The 10,443-nt window shown below is 37.0% G+C and overlaps 1 long non-coding RNA gene across 1 annotated transcript; it reads left to right on the top strand.

Moving 5' to 3' along the window:
* Window positions 1-1,571: 1,571 nt before the first annotated feature.
* On the top strand, window positions 1,572-9,761 carry LOC141814291 (uncharacterized). The gene is made up of 4 exons (XR_012600478.1): window positions 1,572-1,635; window positions 7,880-7,960; window positions 8,601-8,694; window positions 9,678-9,761. It is a non-coding gene; the product is annotated as an uncharacterized LOC141814291 (long non-coding RNA).
* Window positions 9,762-10,443: the final 682 nt, after the last annotated feature.

Here is a 10,443-nt window from a genome sequence, read left to right as displayed (position 1 = left end):
AACATAACCATATGGTACTGGGTTCTTCTTGGTATACTTCCACATCAATCAATGTTTATGCATGGTTAGACTGTAACAAAATAGACTAAGGTTCATCATTTTCCCATTGAAACATTTATGTTCCAAGGATTTTCTGCTGTTTACAACAAACAAATTGTGAGCTCCAACAATTTAAGTCGCTCCAAGTTCATGAAGTTATTCGTACTTCTACATCACTATTTACGAAGCAAGATAAAGCTTAAGAATTTGGAGATATCAAGGTAGAAATTTCCTGCAATGAAGACGGTGAGAACGAACCTAAAGAACCATAAGAAGTCGAAACAAACATTAGATTTTGCGAGACAAAAACAATCACCAAATATTGTATATTGCAGAAATTGGCCCAAAAATGCTTTAAGATCTTGGTATATTTGTGTAAGACAAATAATCCAGAATAATGCAACATGAAGCAATCAAACATTCCAAAGGATTATGGATGCAAAAGTTACAGATTTGAATTTCCATTGAGACAAGTACAAGCAAAAACATACTTTCTAATCTATCGTGCATCATAAAGATAGTGCCACAGAATGATTTAAGCAATTATAAAAGAAAGATTTTTTGCAATTGTATAGAAAATGAAAAAGAAAAATACAAAAGAGGAAAGGCCGCGCCTTCAGTATCCCAAAACTTAGCCTTTATTTTCGGCAGCAACCAACAGAAACATTATTCATCGGGCACGGCAGCCGATGGCCAAGAACAGGAGCAGAAACCGTTACCTTCCCCGAGCCAAGGAACCCCGTTATGATGGTCGCAGGGATGCGGTCGTCCGGCGGAATCTTGGTCAGGACATCTGATTCTCCCTCTGTTGAAGAAGCGGAAACGGCGAATCGACGGGAAACGCACCGCGATCTTATCACCATTGAGAGCCGTCCCGGGGCGGAGTTGACTATGCCGCCGGCAGAAAATGCTCGGGCGAAGAGAGGCTTAGACGCCCGTAAGCGAGGGAACGACAGGACTGAGTTCCGGACGCCGCGGGCCAAGCCAGCGTGTCGCCTCGCGAGTCCGAAGAAGGCCGAGGCCAAGTCCGATGACACCGCCGCCATAGCAGAGATTGTGAGAGAGAGAGAGAGAGCGAGACTTATCCGAACCACTTCCGGCGGTCAAAATCTGACTGATTTAGAAGATTTTTTTTCCACTCTTTTCCTTGTCGGCTCCGTCTCGAAACGGATCCTAGAACAGAATCCGCATTCGATCCAAAATATACTTAAATGCGTTTGTAGTATTGTGTTAATAATAATAATAATAATAATAGTTATACATTTTTTTATACAAAATTTTATTTTTTAAAAAAAATAAAAAAATTGTTCTCTCATAAATATTCATCTCCAGCCGGAATGTATTTGTTTTTTTAAAAACGAATTGGAGTTTCATTTTTTTAAAATGCTATTTCAATGTAAACAGTTCGGGTCGGATTTATCTGGTCAATACCCAACCCGTCTGATGTTGCCTGATCCTAACCGCAGCTCCCTGTGCCTTCCGCCACACCACTATATAAACTCGATAGGGTTTGCATTTGGAGCGCTGACGCACCTCTTCTTCTTCCGTATCTGCGGCACTTGGTCTCCTCCTACGCCGGGCATCATGGTGAAGCAGGTCGGAACCACTCTCCCTTGGTTTCCTTGAGCTATCCCTATGCCTTTTTGGTTGTTTCTGTTTACTTTCGTTGATCCTTTTGTTTGGAAACCGTCGAACCGTTTCTATGACAATTCGGAGTTATTTCATGGTGTAATGTATCAAGCTCCAAAATTTTGAAGTTCCCGAATCCTGGATATTTGATTTATGTGAGCTTGCTAACCCATGTCGATCTTAGAGATTGAGTTTCCATTCGCATAATATTTTCATTTTGTAAAATCACACGGGACATTGTTGTAGACCAATCGACAGCCATTTCACACCAGTCAACTGGTGTGTCCAGAACTTGGCACGTCCAGTGTGCCAGTCGATTGGCGAACGTGGGGAGCTGATTGTTGGCAATATATGATACAATCGATTGATAGTTGAATAGTAGCGTTTTCAATTGTTTTTTCATGGATTCTTCTTTACACTTACTACTTAGTCGAGCCAATACTACTAAAATGAGAACGGTCGGGGAGACTAAAGTATTTGCGTAGAGGGATAATTTTCCATATTAAGGAAGGTTAGCCTAAATAAAAATCAATGTTTATGCCGAATGTATGTTTAAGGAAGCTCACAAAGTTAGTTTGACTTCTAAATCATGCGCATAGTGTATCGGCCCAAGAAGGGACACTATATGACATATTAAAAATATTGTGAGTGATAGTTAAAAACATAAGTTAACTAAGGAAACTTATAAATAAAATATCATGCGCAAAATGCGTCGACTCAAAGGAAGGCGAGTTGTATGACAGATGAAGATGATTATGAATTGTTTGGATAGTACCATTAGTAAATTATATTATAGTCTAAAGACTTAATGTAATATTGCACTAGGTATCTCAATTAATGCCCATAAAGATACATGTTTTGTTTGTTGTATTTTATTACTGCACAACTATAAAGTTACATGCATTATTTGTTAAATTGAGTTATGTTCTTTACTTTTATTTATGTAGTGCTCTCAATATCTGTCAATATGAACGACATCCCCGTGCTTATCGGCATAATTATGGTCAATGGAAAGAGTATATCATGGTATTATTAGGTTGTATGGATCTAGATTTTATATTTAGGTACAATCGTTCTGCACCTTTATCTAGTAATTATACTGCAAATCAAAAAGTGATTTTTGAAAAGTAGGAGCGATCTAATCACATGAGTCTAGTGATCATGAAGATGTCTAATTCGAAATCCATTAGGGGTTCGATAACTGAGAATGAGGATGTCAAAACCTTCATTAAAGAGTTAGCAAACCGATTCGTCTCAAACAAAAAGGTTGAGACCACCACACTTATGAAGTTGGTGTCCATGCGATATAACAGGAAGGGTAGTATAAGGGGGTACATCACAGAGATGTCGAATTTGATTACAAGATTTAGGACATTAAATCTTGAAATATTTGAAAGCATACTTGTGAATCTTGTCTTAATCTCTTTGCTTACACAATTCACTCCTTTTAAGATTAGTTATAATACTCAAAAGGCAAAATGGGCATTGGATGAGCTTATAGCTCAGTGTGTATTGGAAGAAGAGAGATTGAGGCACGACACATCTCATAGTACTCATTTTGCATCTTCATCTCAGTATTGGAACAAGAAGAAAAATGATAAGAGTAAGAGTAAGAGTAAGGGTAAACAACTTACAGTAACTGAGATTTTAGGGTATAAGGTGCAAAAGCAATAAAATTCGGACTCAACTTATTACTTTTGTAAAAAGAAAGGTCACCTGAAGAAGAGTTACCCCAGATTTGTCAACTTTCGAGTCAAGAAAGATAAGCTTATCAACTTTGTCAGTTCAGAAGTCAACCTAGTTACTGCGCTTAATATCACTTGGTGGATAGATACGAGTGCAACTACTCACATAAGTGTAACTATGTAGGGTTGCCTTCGGAGCCGACTATTAATTGATGTTGAAATATTCATTTATACAAGAACTGGCAAGAAGGCAAAAGTAGAGGCAATATGTGTCTTTAGAGTTTATTTAGAGAATAATGTACTTTTGAATTTGGAAAATACATTTGTAGTGCCGTTATTTAGACGTAATTTAATTTTTATTTTATGTTTGGACAAATTTAGATACGCTTGTTCATTTGGAAATAGAAAGTTTAGTATTTTTCGAAATTCTATTTTGTGTGGTACTGGTTCCTTGATTAACAAACTCTATAGATTGGACATTGAAATTCATACGGATAATATTGTAATGCATAGTATAGGTGTGAAGTGTAGTATGACAAATGAGAATTCATCCATGTTGTGGTATAGACGTTTAGGGTATATCTCTAAACAACGCTAAAAAGGTTATTGTCACTAGTAATTCTTGATTCCTTTGATATGTCAGATTTTGAAATCTGCATTAAGTGTATTAAGGGGAAGATGACTAACAAAAGTAATAAGAGTTCAAGACAGTATAATGAGGTCTTAGAGCTTATACATACGGATATATGTGAATTGTTCCTTAAGACTTCTTGGAACAATCAAACATAGTTTATAAATTTTATAGACGACTATTCCCGATACGAATACTTGTACCTTATTCATGAAAAGTCATAATCCCTGAAAATATTTAAAATCTTCAAAGTCGAAGTTGAAAATCAACTTGGTAAGAAGATTAAGGTCGTCAGATCAAACTGTGATGGTGAATACTATGGTAGATCTAATGGATCAGGTGAATAATGTCCTGTGCCAGTTGCAGATTACCTTGCTGAGTGTGGAATTGTGGCGTAATACACCATGCCTGGGACCCCTCAATAGAATGGTATAGTAGAGCGACTAAATCAGACTCTAAAAGACATGGTGAGAAGTATGATTGCATTTTCTTCTTTATCAGAGTCTTTATGGGGTGAGACACTCGAAGACTGTGGTTTACTTACTCAATAGAGTTCCTAGTAAGGCGATAACGAAAACCCCATACGAATTGTGAATAGGTAGAGCGCCTAGTATTAGGCATCTGCATGTCTAAGGTTGCCCGGCTAAGGCTAAGCCTTATAGGTCTAATGAAAGGAAATTAGATTCAAGAACTGGTAGCTGTCATTTTGTAGAATACTCTGAAAACTCAAGGGGTTTCAAGTTTTTCAACCCCTCGAGTAGATCCCTTTTTGATACAGGTAATGTCAAATTCATTAAGGATGGTGAGAGCGATAAAGATAGAAAAATATTATTTGAGGATAACATTGGTGATCCTAATATGGTAACTACTAATGCAACTAATAGTGAAATGGTTATCATTTCACATACAGTTGAAGTTGCACAGCTGGAAGGGGTAGTAGACCACGATATTCTCGTATCACCTCCAATTCATATAGAGGGGACATTAACTCAAATAGAGGTATTTTCTCCTACGATTGGGCATGACTCCCAACCACTTCAAGGACAAGTGTCACTAAGGAAATTCATTAGAGAAAGGAAATCTATAATATCACATGACTATGTTTATCTCTAAGAGCATGAGTTTGATATTTGATTGAAAGATGATCCTACATCTTTTCAAGAAGTCAAACAATGCCCTCATCCAGAAAAATGAATTGAAGTCATGAGGGAAGAGATGAAGTCTATAACAAATAATGGTGTTTGGGAACTTGTCGAATTGCCTAAAGGGGTGAAACTTGTTGGTTGCAAATGGATATTTAAATTAAATGGAATTCACATGACAATGTTGAAAAGTTTAAGGCTCTCTGTCGCTAAGGGATTTACTAAAAAGGAGGATATTGATTACAAGGAGATTTTTTCACCGATTCGACAAAAAACTTCCATAGGGTAATCATGACACTTATAACTCATTATGACCTAGAGCTCCATCAAATGGATATAAAGACTATATTTCTCAATGGAAATATTGTGGAAATTATATAAATGGTGCAGTCGGAGAACTTTGAATTGGGAGATTCAAAGCGCCTAGTATGTAAATTAAGGAAGTCCATTCATTGGTTAAAACATGCATCTCGTCAGTGTTATTGGAAGTTTAATTAAGTGGTTTCTTCATACGATTTTAAAGAGAACCCAGTTGATCAATACTTGTATGTCAAGTTCAATGGAAGAGTTTATTATACTTCTTCTATATGTAGATGATATCTTGTTGGCAAGCAATGATAAGGGTCTGCTACTAGAAACCAAGTCATTTCTATCAAGTGAATTTGAAATGAAAGATCTTAGTGATGCATCATTTGTCTTGGACATATAGATTGTTCGTGTTCATTCAAGGTGCACACTTAGACTTGTGTTCATTTGGTATGACATATATAATTGTGCTCCTGGAGATACTCCTGTGTCAAAGGGTGATAAATTTAGCTTGTAACAATGTCTATGTCATGAACTTGAGATTAAGGAAATGCAGTAATTCTCCTTATACATTGGCAGTAGGGAGTTTGATGTGTGCTCAAATATGTACACTTCCGGATCTCGCGTACATTGTGGGGATACTAGGCAGATATTTAAGTAATCCTGGACCAGAGTATTGGAAAGTCGTAAAGAGGATTATACAGTATTTACAAAGAACGAAAGATTGCATGCTCACATATCAAAGATCAGGTCATCTAGAGATCATTGGATATTCGGATTTTGATTTTGTTGGATGCTTAGATAGTAGGAGGTCCATCTCAGGTTATGTCTTTATGTTGGCGGGAGGGGTTATATCATGTAAAAGTGTCAAGCTAATAGAAACTTCAACTATGGAGACAAAATTTATAACCTACTACGAAGCTTCTGTTGGTGCCCCGGTTAATGTGATCAACCACCCCCCTCTAGCCGGTCCAACCCGATCCTACAGCTTCCAACCATGGAATATGGATGCGGATCATTGAGGTTACAGATAATTGGGGGCATTGATAGGCCATTGAGGATCAACTATGATAAAAAAAATTACAGAATTATATTTCAAAAATAATTATAATTTGTTGAAATCTAAACATATTGACATAAAATTTTTGGCAGTTAAAGAAAGGGTTCAGAGTGGTGAAATTATAATAGAGCATATAAAGAATAGATTTTATGTTAGTAGATCCGTTACCAAGGACTTGCCACCAAAGTGTTTCATCAACATATGTTGAATATGGAGGTTCTTCATTTTGACGGTGTACCCATTTGATTGGTGTGATGCTTTATATTAATGAATACATATATTTTTGACTTATTGTACGTACTAAAGTTTTACATGTGTATATGATTTTTTGACTCTCTAACATAAGGACATCATGATTTACTATTGCGGGTTTGCATACGGTTTTGTAAATATGATGTGAACTCTTTTTGAGTCATAAGGTTGAATCATAGTTTACTACTGTGGTTTTACATTAGGTTTAAGTAAACATGATTTGAACTTGATTTGGGTCATAAGGACTCTTGAGAATGGGCGTGTATATATCACATTTCTTGTCATTTTCATACTACACATCCACATTTGATCTATGTCATTAATTAATTAGAACTGTGATTATTGTTGGGTCTTGTTATAGTTATAGTAACTCTGACTTTTTTAATCTTGTGCTAATTGAATTAATGGATCAGATTATTTAAAGAGGTATTTAACCCATAAAGTTTGGTATGTTGAGCTCAACTAAGGGGTTGTGTGGTCTATAAGAGATCAAGTATAGACACACATACGAGTAATTGTCATTAAAAAATTAAACCCCAATTAAGTGATTTAATACTTGTGGCATGAAGGGGAGTTTATACAAATGGATGTGGATTCAATGTGTAGATCTAACAATCCGGTTCATTAACATTGATGGGTTGTTAATGGATATGAGCTTTATGGTGGATAGTCCCCACAATTTGGGTCAGATAAATAAAGGAAGAGAATTGATTAAATTGGGCATCTTGAATTGAGTTCTCTCTCGTTGATTCTTCTCCCCCATTGAGAAGGACCTTGGGTTGTCGACTCGATCCTGTGGAAGACTTCCGCTATGCTTGTAGGAACTTCTCTGGCAACAAGGATACAATGGCTCTTACGTTGGATTCAGGTCAACCTCTCGCTTGCCATTGCATTCAGTTTCTATCCAATTTAGCCTTACAGACAATGATAACTAGATCTTGGATACATCCTTTAGTTTGTTTCGATCAATCATTATTGCTTTCAGGAATTACATAGAGTAAGCTGACTGTTGCTTTTGCTTTAAATAAATCTTGACCGAGAAGACTTTTCTTAAATAGCCGTAAGTGTTTCTTAGTTGAGAAAGTGAATTAAAGTATTGAATTTGCTTTCGTTTGTGGGTTGTTGACGTAGAAAGGGGAAAAAGCCGGTAAGGGTGGCAACATATTTTGGAAGAACATTGGGCTTGGGTTTAAGACTCCGAGGGAAGGCATGGAAGGTGAGAGCTCTGATTTATATTAGTTCTAGTGTTTTTTTTCCTTTTTGTTTTTGATCCTTTGAACTATTTTAGCGGATATTAATTTTTTTGCAAATGCATCTTGATGGAAGGTATTAATAGTCATTGTTTCTATTGAATGCTAGCAAATATTGGATGATCCTAGTGCCACTAGAGTCTGTTTATATGTGATCAAATTAATGGTAGTTAAATTATATGTTTTAACTGATGGTTCCTTATTTGGCAGTCATCATCAGTGACCTAATAACTGTTTTTGGATTATCTAATACGTAGCTATTCTTAGTTTCTATAAGGTTCTGAAACTAAATATTTGTCCTGATATTTTATATTCTACACTAGGTTGTAATGGTATCAAAATGCTCTAGTATGCTGGACTTTAGATGATGAAATGCAGAGTTTTGGAATAGGTTTGTGATTCCAAATATACCTGTGATGCCAAATACTTGTTCTTGTGACGATCGATTCTGATTCACAATAATTTACTGCAACTGGAAAGTATGTTGTGTGGTTTATTTGTTCTGTTATTTTACATTCTCATAGGAAGAAAACTGTCAATTTTACCTTCGCAGTAGTCTTGTATCCATATCACAGAATATGGCTGATCTGACTTCTCCTTTTTCAGAGTGGTTTAATGACTACAAGCAGAACAGACCGAGCTCGAAGATACTGCAAGAAAGAATCGATGAGTTTATAATTGCTCATGAAGACTAGAGAAGGTAATTTGCATGGTTGCTCACTGTATTGTCATATATAAACTAGATATTCAGTCGTCGGCTTTTGCAGAAAGATATCGATGTGCTTATGCTTTTGTTTTTTGTAAGGTGCATAACATAATTGAAAATGACTTGTCTCTACCCTGAGCTTTGGCTCTACAAATTTGACAATTGTGTAAAGAAAGAGAAGCACAGGCAGGGGCGAATCCAGAAATAATATTTAGCGGGGGCTAATAATTTTTTTTACAATATAATAATCATTCCATAATAGTACCCTAAATCACTTTTGAGATCGGGATATTCCAATTCCCTTCTATTGTAACTTGCATAAAAAAACTTTATTTCAGATAATAGAAAGTGTGCATTTAACTGAAGCATCTTCAGAAATCAAAGTCAATCTCCAAAATAGCAAAAGAACCATATACAGAATAGCAAAAGAACCTACTAGGACAACATATTAGTGTTGGTTGTGGTCTATGGACCTTGTGGTCTTCGGATAAGAAAGAGAAGGCAATTGCATCTTGCGGCTTTTCATCTTTTGAAAACGTTGCAATATTTGCTCATTTTCAATTGTTGAAAAGATATCCTTCTCGATGTATACGACTAGACTGTCATTCATCCACTCGTCTCTCATTCTATTGCATAAATTAGTCTTTATCGTCTTTATTGCAGAAAATACTCTTTCAACGGAAGCAGCCGCAACTGGTATAATTAATGTCATCTCAATCAGACGATAAACCAATGGATAAGCTTGATTTTTTTAGAGTTTCAACCATAAGACTTCCCAAATCTTTAATTTCAGAAAAATTTAAATCCCGACGTATATTATAAATGAAATTCTGAAATTGTTGTTCAATAACTATACAATCATTTTTAAAAGTGCACGATTATCCGTTGAAACGATCAATTCTTAAATTTATTATTCTATTAAAAAAATATCATAGAATATATCATAATAATTAAGATCTCTCCTGATCTATTTATAGTGCTCTGACTGATCCAAGGATACATCAGTCTTTTCATCTGCCTCCTCCTCCCTTTCGGTTTCCGGAGCGCGCACCTGTACAGGCGATGATGCGGCGATCCCCTTCTCTTCTCTGCCGCATCTTCCTCCCCAGCGCCGATGGGCGGCGATCAGTCACCTACATGCCCAGGCCCGGCAACGGAGCTCCCAGGATCGCCACCCTGATCCCCCGCGACGGGATCGGACCCCTCGTCACCGGCGCTGTGCAGCAGATCATGGAGGCCATGCATGCGCCGGTGTTCTTTGAGACGTTCGAGGTGCACGGTGATATGCCTGCGTTGGCTTCGGAGAGTAGGTCCCCTAGCGATCTTGGCGAGGGCTTCAGCCCCCTCCAGCCCTCGTCTGGATCCGCCCCTGAGCACAGGCTGCAGAAGGAGGATGGACAGTCGTGGTGCACAACAGAGACAGGAAGAAAACAACTGATCCAGAAACCAGAATAACTGTGAGCTCAAGCTGATGTGCTGAATAACATGTCTAAAAAGAAAAGCAAAGTTGCCGAATATTTTTACAGATTCCAAAAACGGGAAGCACGGAGAAATGGTAAGTTTTCTTTTCCATATTGGTGTTTAGCTCAAAACTAATGGTGAGTTTAAAATGTAAGAGTTTGCATCTGGTTACTGTTGTCATTCTTCTCGACATTTTGATTCCTAAAATGGTTTGATTTCCTTTAGTTGGTAGCAAGAAATGTTGGCTATGTTTTTTGTTCCTTTCATAGTTTAGTGGTTTTT

This window comes from Curcuma longa, chromosome 21, assembly GCF_044706935.1.
Source record: "Curcuma longa cultivar G26 ecotype Majalengka, Jawa Barat chromosome 21, ITB_CL_G26_1.1, whole genome shotgun sequence".
NCBI lineage: Eukaryota > Viridiplantae > Streptophyta > Magnoliopsida > Zingiberales > Zingiberaceae > Curcuma > Curcuma longa.
This window is presented reverse-complemented; position numbering and strand designations above follow the sequence as displayed.